This window comes from Bidens hawaiensis, unplaced genomic scaffold (assembly GCF_021521415.1).
Source record: "Bidens hawaiensis isolate Kalapana, Puna unplaced genomic scaffold, B.hawaiensis_p1.1 tig00040526_1, whole genome shotgun sequence".
NCBI classification, from domain to species: domain Eukaryota; kingdom Viridiplantae; phylum Streptophyta; class Magnoliopsida; order Asterales; family Asteraceae; genus Bidens; species Bidens hawaiensis.
The window spans coordinates 40594-49028 of record NW_027497143.1 but is presented as its reverse complement, the minus strand read 5'-3'; positions in this window follow the sequence as shown (position 1 = coordinate 49028).

Sequence of the window (8435 nt, the reverse complement as noted above, 5' to 3'; positions counted from 1 at the left end):
ACACGCAAAACTCTTAAGGAGTTTCCACATAAAATAAAGTAAAATTTAATTTGTATCACATCTACTTTTACGCACCATAAAAAGTTACCATGACATACAATGATTGTCCTAAAGCCTTTTAAGCCTAATAACTTCACTAGTTAAGCACACAGAGTTAGTATATCTATCATTTTCCATGGTTGGATCAATTTTCCGTTTAACATAGCAAAGGTACTTCATACGAAGTAGTAGACTTGAAAAGTAATTTCATTTCCCAAAAAAAATTTTGACTTCAATCGCCCCGATCACCTCAAAGTCTTCAGGTAAACGGCAATCCTAAAGATCCAATGGATCAACTGGACCGACCACATACAAGTATGTGTCCTTCTAACTAAGTATGACCGACTAATTTTCAGCGACAGAAAGAAAATACATCATAACCGCCCCGGTCACTTTCAGTCGTCTGGTTAATGGCGACCCTCATTCTCTACAAGTAGAAATGAGGACCAAAACATATCCGAGGATATGTCCATCAAACTGCGGTAACCGACTAATTTTAAGCAATAGTGACGTTTTTTTTTTTTTTTTTTTTTTTCAATAAACACAATAAAAACATGGTTACTCGGGATTGATCATCCCGTTCAGCTCAATTAGGTTTTGAAATCTGGATTTATCAAACGCTTTTGTAAATAAATCAGCGAAATTTTCTATCGTATCGACCTTTTCGACCTTAATCAGTTTCTTCTCAGCACAATCCCGTATGAAATGATGACGAATGTCAATATGTTTAGTTTTACTATGTTTCACGGGATTGTTAATTACTGAGATGGCAGCAGTGTTATCAATTAAAATAGGAGTGAGTAAGAAATTCAGACCATAGTCGCGCAATTGTTGCTGAATCCACAAAACCTGAGAGCAGCAGCTGGATGCTGCCATATATTCAGCTTCGCACGTTGAGATTGCGACTGATGTCTGTTTCTTGCACTGCCAGGAAACTAATCTTCCACCGAGAAACTGACATCCTCCTGTTGTCGACTTCCGACTCTGATTGCACCCTCCATAATCAGAATCTGTATAAGCAACCAGTTCCACGTCTCCTCCCTTCGGGTACCACAACCCTAGCTTCGGCTTGCCTTTGAGTTACCGCAAAATCCTCTTCACACGCTTCATGTGAGATTCCTTTGGGTTTGCCTGAAAACGAGCACAAAGACAAACAGCAAACATTATATCAGGCCTAGAAGCAGTCAAATACATCAAAGAACCTATTATAGCCCGATACTGAGTTGGGTCCACATCTGCGTCACCGTCTACTTCAGCTCCCAACTTGTGGTTGACGCAAATTGGAGTGTCAAATGGAGAACAGTCCTCCATCTTGAAGCGCTTGAGGACATCATGAACATATTTTGTTTGATGAATGAACATCCCATCCTTCTTTTGATCAACCTGCAATCCTAAAAAGAACGTTAGTTCACCCATAGCACTCATCTCAAATCTTTTCTTCATGACGGCCTCAAATTCCTGACACATGGAGACTCTTGATGCAGCAAATATGATGTCATCCACGTAGACTTAAACTAGCAGGAAGTCACTTCCATCTCTCTTCACAAACAGTGTGCTGTCAATCAAACCCCTTTCAAAACCATTCTCTAGAAAGTAGTCCGATAACGTTGAATACCAGGCACGAGGTGCCTGATGTAATCCATACAGCGCCTTGCTCAACTTGTATACATGATCAGGAAAGTCTGGGTCAGGAAAACCCGGGTCAGGAAAACCCGGAGGTTGCTCAACATACACAACCTCATCAACTTTCCCATTGAGGAACGCACTCTTCACGTCCAACTGAAACACTTTCATCTTCTTAAAAGCAGCAAACGCCAAAAACAATCTTATCGCTTCCAACCTGGCCACCGGAGCGAACACTTCATTATAATCTATCCCCTCTTGCTGATTAAAACCTTTAACGACCAGCCTCGCCTTGTTTCTTATAATAATCCCCTTTTCATCTCTCTTGCACTTAAACACCCACTTTGTGCCTATCGCATGCACATTCCTTGGTTTTTCAACCAAAGTCCAAACTTCCATCTTCTTAAATTGAGCCAACTCTTCTTGCATTGCCTCGACCCACGAGCTGTCCTTAAGAGCCATTTGATAATTTTTCGGTTCAATCTGGCTAATAAAGCATGAGTACAAACATTCGTTCATTATACCCGTTTCCTTAATGCTTGTATAAACACAGGTGTGCTCATTCAAGCTACTTCTGGTTTGTACACCGGAGGACACATCACCTATAACATTCTCCAAAGGGTGTTCTTCGTGAATTCTCGTGGTCGGAACAGCACCGACATGTAAATTATCTTCTAAATTAGAAGAGATCTCATCAATGGTTGTTTCTGGCTGAGAGTGAAATGGATTGATAAACTCTTCTTCAGGAGAGACAGCAGGGGAACCGATAGAATTTGATGAGGAAGGTTGACAATCATCAAATAGCTGTCTATGTGCCAAATTTTCCTCCTCATCTAGAATCATCTTCGTAGCAACACGTTCTTCTTCTTCTGTACAAAACAAATCAGGTATGTTAAAAGACTTGAAGAGCCTATCATAGTCGAAAATCCCAGGAGGTCCGATGCTCGGTCTTGGTGATCTGTAACTCGTAATGTCGGTGTTACATACCACCTCAACCTTGCCGTTCGTTGTATTAAAGACACGCCTGTTGGGAGTCCCAACTTCATAGCCGACTAAGATTCCTTCATCGGCTGCTTCACCAAACTTTGAATGTGCCTTTAAAATTGAACACGGGGACCCGAAAGCTTCAAGTCCACACAAATTGGGCTTTCTCCCATGCATAAGCTCGTAGCATGTTTTATTAAGTCTTTTTACCGTTAAAACTCTATTCAGTACATAGCAAGCTGTAGAAACAGCTTCAGCCCAGAACACCACCGGAAGCTTCGAATCAGCCAGCATAGTTCTGGCTCCTTCAATTAAAGTTCTATTCTTCCTTTCAGCCACTCCATTCTGTTGCGGAGTATACGGAGCGCTGAATTGGTGTTCAATCCCTCTTGACAGACCGAAGATATCCATTTCAAAATTTTTAAACTCGGAACCATTGTCACTTCTGATGAACTTCACTCGTTTATCCATAATGTTCTCAACTTTGTTAATCAGATTCTTCACCATTTGAGCCGTTTCGTCCTTTGATTTCAGGAAGTATACCCACGAGTATCGTGAGTAGTCATCAGTGATCACCAAGCAATAAGTTGTACCACCTAGACTTCTTACATTCACAGGACCGAAGAGATCCATGTGAAGCAGCTCTAGTGTACTGGCAATTGAATTTACTTTCTTGGTGAGATGGGACTTCTTGTGCTGCTTTCCCTTTTTGCACGCAGGACATTTGTCTTCAAAATTGAAACTTTTTAAGGGAACACCCAACACAAGCCCATGTCTGACAATATGGTTCATCTTCCGAAGATGAATGTGCCCCATTCTCCTGTGCCACAGTTCAGATTCCGTTTCGCTTGCTTTCGTCAAAAGGCACGACTCTTCCGTTGACATTTCAGTTGAACTTAAATCCATCATATACGTATTTCGATCACGTGGAGCCTTCATTACTATCCACTCCTCTGGTATTTGAAAACCAGGCTTCAACACAATCGCATCAGTCTTCGTGAAGTGTACGGTATAATCTTTATCACAAATCTGCGACACACTCAGCAGATTGTGCTTCAGTTCTTCAATAAAGTTCACATTTTCTAACGTCATCTTCCCGTTAGTTACCGTACCCCTTCCTGTTATTTTGCCTCCACTCTCACCGGCAAAACTGACTCTTGCTCCTTGAACAGGTTTTAAATCTTGTAACAAATCCTTGTTACCAGTCATGTGCCGGGAACAGCCGCTGTCTACAACCCAAAGATTATTGGAAGCCCTGTTCAACTGTTCCTGCACAAACAAAAGAGATTATTAAAATTTGGGGACCCAAGACCTCTTGGTCTTGGGTCGATTAACCTTCTTAACAGAACTCACACACCTTTGCTGACCAAAGTTAGCATTAGAAAAATTTCCACGAGTCCTAACAGGATACCTCCTTGGAGACTGATAGTGATGCCAACCAAACCCACGAACATTAAGAGAATCAAAAGAATTATAGCATTTGGTTTGGTTATTAGTAGTGTAAAAACGAGATTTGTTTCTTTGAAAACCTGTATTATCTCTTAAATTTGAATGGTTTTCATTTTTAACATTTAAACGATTACCAAAAACCTTAGTCTCAGTTTTCGAGGGCCTCACCTCTCTGAAACGCTGCTTCAGAGGGCAATCAGCAACAAGGTGCCCTGTTTGATTACATCTAAAACAACACCTATGTTCAGCTTTCTTTTCGGCAGATGTTTTAGATGTGGAGGCAGTATTACCAACCGTACATCTCACATAAGGTGGGACATATGGGTTGAGTGGAGTACTTCTTTTGGTTGATTTAACTTTTTCTCCACTAGTGGGTAATACTTCCTTCTCTTTTGTCTTACCCGACTCGGATGACTTATCCGAATCAGATGAGACTGGACTCGAAATAGAAATTTTAACTTTTGAGACAGGCGAACTTGTTTCGCTTTTACTAACTTCCGGTACTTTACCAGTTTCCTTAGCAGGACCTGTCTGATCAGCTACAAAATTAACAGATTCATGAACACTAGGATTAAAAGTATAATTATGGTTAAAAGGTGGTGGAACCTCATGGTAACCAATTCCTCCCCTCTTAGGTGAGGAACCTTGATCACTAACGAGGTGATCAAGAATAGCAGAGGAATTCCGGAATTGCTCCAGTTTCCTATTTAGTTCCACCACTTTTACCTGGTGATCAGCAATCTGTTTTTCTTTCTCAGCGATTAACTTGGTTTTCTCTTCTAAAACCTCGTAGCTCAGATCGATCACATCAATTTTCTCAGCTAATTTTGTTTTTAAACTTTTAACGTCTTTTTCACAAGCTTTAATTTTTATTTTATAATTATTTTCTCTTGTCTTTGTGAAGTGATGATCTTCTTTCAAGGTTTTAAATTCGGCATCCAACTTAACATACTGATCAGTAATTGTAGCAAGCTGTTCAGACAAGTTCTCACATTTAGTACAGATAGGTTTAGTACATACCTCGGAGTTCTGGTCATTAGCCATGAAAGCTTTTTCATTCTCAGCAGCTTTCATACATTCTTCAGCTGCAACCTTCGCCATGTGTGCCTGCTCAAAGAGTTCTCCAGAGAACATGTTCCAGTTGTATTCACCAGCATCAGACATCATGGCATTATTCCCATTGTTATTTCCACTTTGCTGTGTAGTCCTCCCCTGACTACGTTCTACCCGTGCATTAGTGCACTCCTTTGCAAAGTGTCCATTTTGTTGACAATTGTAACACTTCACCCTTGACTTATCAAATCCTGGCTTTCCACCTACGAACTTTCTGCCAGTCTTCTTCATGAAACGCTTCACTCTTCTGACTATCATCGCCATCTGCCACTGCAGATCCATCTCCTCCAGATCATCAGGATCGATCTGGTCATAGTCTTCTTCCAAAGCAGCAGGGTCCACAATCTTCCCTTGTATGTAGTTCTCGTAAGAAGCAATAAAAGATGCATAGAGTGCAAACTGCTCTTCAGCAGATTTGACACTCATTGGCATCTTAGTGTAGTTATTGCTTGAAGCACTGGGAGAGAAACTACTCTTGGATGCTTGAGGTTTCGAAGCACTTGATCCTCCAGCAACAAAGCAAACATCACCGTTCATGTTTACTGACACATTTCCTTCATGAGAAGAGTTAGAACCTGACTCTCCTTTGGAGTAGTAAGCAGCAGATTCAGACTTCGAACTTGAGCCTGAGTTAACTTTGGCACCATACATACCAGGGTCTTGAACCTGATCCGTTGGTGTCTCTTTACGAACCATATTAAGCTCAAAGGTTCTGAGCTTGTTTACTGCTGTCTCCAAGTCAAAATTAGGAAAGTCTTTGTCTTCCCTCATTAGAACATTGTACATTTCCCACTTCGGTGGGAGAGCATCGAGAAGCTTCTCAACTATTTCCTCCTCTCTGTAAGCAATAGAATAGTTGTTCAGCTCTGTCATTAAATGATAATATCGGGTGATAATATCATCGAGCGATTCGTTCTTCAAATACTTGAAGACAGAGAGCTGAGTCTTTAACAGCTTAATCTTCGAGGCACGAATACCCACGTTCCCTTCGAATCTATTCTCAAGAGCATCCCAAAGCTCTCGTGCAGAAGTGTACTTCCGGAATGTACGGAGAATCTCTTGAGGAAGAGCCATAGTAATTGCAGCATGGGCCTTGCTCTCGGCCTCATACATCTTCTTCTCTTCTTCCTCCATCTTGCTGTACTTCTTTATCACATCCCGACCTTCGTATTCCATTGTCGGTGGAATATATCCATCCTGGATGCACACCCACATCTTTGCATCCTGGTATTTAATATACTGAATGAACCTATCTTTCCACGCTACAAAGTCGGTTCCTTTCATCAACCTTGGGGCCTTAGTGGCCGACCCCGCTTCAACTTCCATTTTGACTAACTCTGAGATGTTAATCGGCGACATCTTCTCGAAAACACGAAAAACCCGAAAAAAAAACAAAAATTCTTCCAAACAGTACTATAGGCGAAGTTAAGGATAACTTCGCTTAAGTGTTAACTTCGCTGGAAAATCCTTAAATTCGCGTGACTTGGCGAAGTTGAGAATAACTTCGCTTAAGGTAAGCGAACTTAGGAGGTAAGCGAAGTTGAGGTTAACTTCGCTTAGGCGAACTTATGAGGTAGGCGAAGTTGTGGATAACTTCGCTCAACCTTATATCTTCGCCGAAACCCTACTTCCAGTGACGGCAACTTCGCCTGAAGAACAACAACTTCGCCCGAAGAACACTGAAAATATTCAGATCTGTTTTCGACGATTTTGCAGTTTCCGGTCGGTGTAACGGCTTGAATATGACTGTATAAGGTGAGTATAACACAATATCAACGAAAACGCGTCCCGCGAATAGGTCAAACGAGACGTTTTCTACACCCGCGTGAAATCCCGAACCACACAATCGAGCCAAAAGCTCTGATACCAATTGTAGGTTCCTGGACGGATCTTACACGGGATATCGCTATCTACGTAGGTGCGGAATCCCTGCGTAGGTAGTTACGAGCGTAGAATACGTAAAACAATCACACGCGATACAAACGAACACGTTATAGAATATAACTTGAAACACGTCTATTACAGACTCTCGACACGTTCACTGAACTACTGGATTACACGTGAATAACCAAAACACTAACTCCTAAACCGTAAACCCGTAGGTTACTTAAATACACGACAACTTCGCCTCAGGCGAAGTTGTCTATAACTTCGCTCGTTGAACAAGTTCGCCTAGGCGAACTTGTCAACAACTTCGCTTGTTCAACAAGTTCGCCTAAGCGAACTTGTTGATAACATCGCTTACTTACATAAACATAAACTTAAACATAATTACATTACAGACTCGATTACAAACGCTAGACTATGAACTACTGACATTTATGTACCAACAAAGGATTATTTTTTATGGTTTAGTTTCATATATGTATAGTGTATGTGGTATTTTGAATTGTGTATTGTGTAGGTTCATGTATTATACTATGTAGGGATTATTTCAATGTTAAGGTATTTTTAGTTCATTTCATTTTCACCAAACAGGTAACTGATATTACATGTGTATGATGATTTTGTTTACTAGTAGGGTATGTAGGATAAATATTTACTATATTTACCAAACAAGCAACTAATATTACGTGTATAAGATAATTTTCACCAAACATTAATTTTGCCTATACTATATTAGATATGTCTAAACTATATTTGTTATGACTACACAACATTTGAAAGTGTGCATATACTATATTAGTTTAGCATACATTACATTAGATATGTCTACACTACATTAGTTATGACTACAAAACATTGAAAGTATCTACACTACATTAGATATGTTTACACTATATTACTTATGACCACACAATATTTAAAAATATGCTTGCACTACGTCAAGTAGCTATATCTACATTACATAACGCCTACACTACAATATTTGATTAATATCGAGGATGTAGGTTCCTGGACGGATTGTACACGGGATATCGCTATCTACGCAGGTGCGGAATCCCTGCGTGGGTAGATACGAGCGTAGAATACTAATAACAAACACACGCGATACGAACGAACACGTTATGTATCATAACCTGAAACACGTCTATTACAGACTCTCGACACGTTCACTCGAACTACTGGATTACACGTGAACAAACAAAACGCTAACTGACCAACTTATCAACTTCTAAACAGTTAACCCGTAAACTGTTTAAATACACGACAACTTCGCCTCAGGCAGGCGAAGTTGTCTATAACTTCGCTCGTTGAACAAGTTCGCCTAGGCGAACTTGTCAACA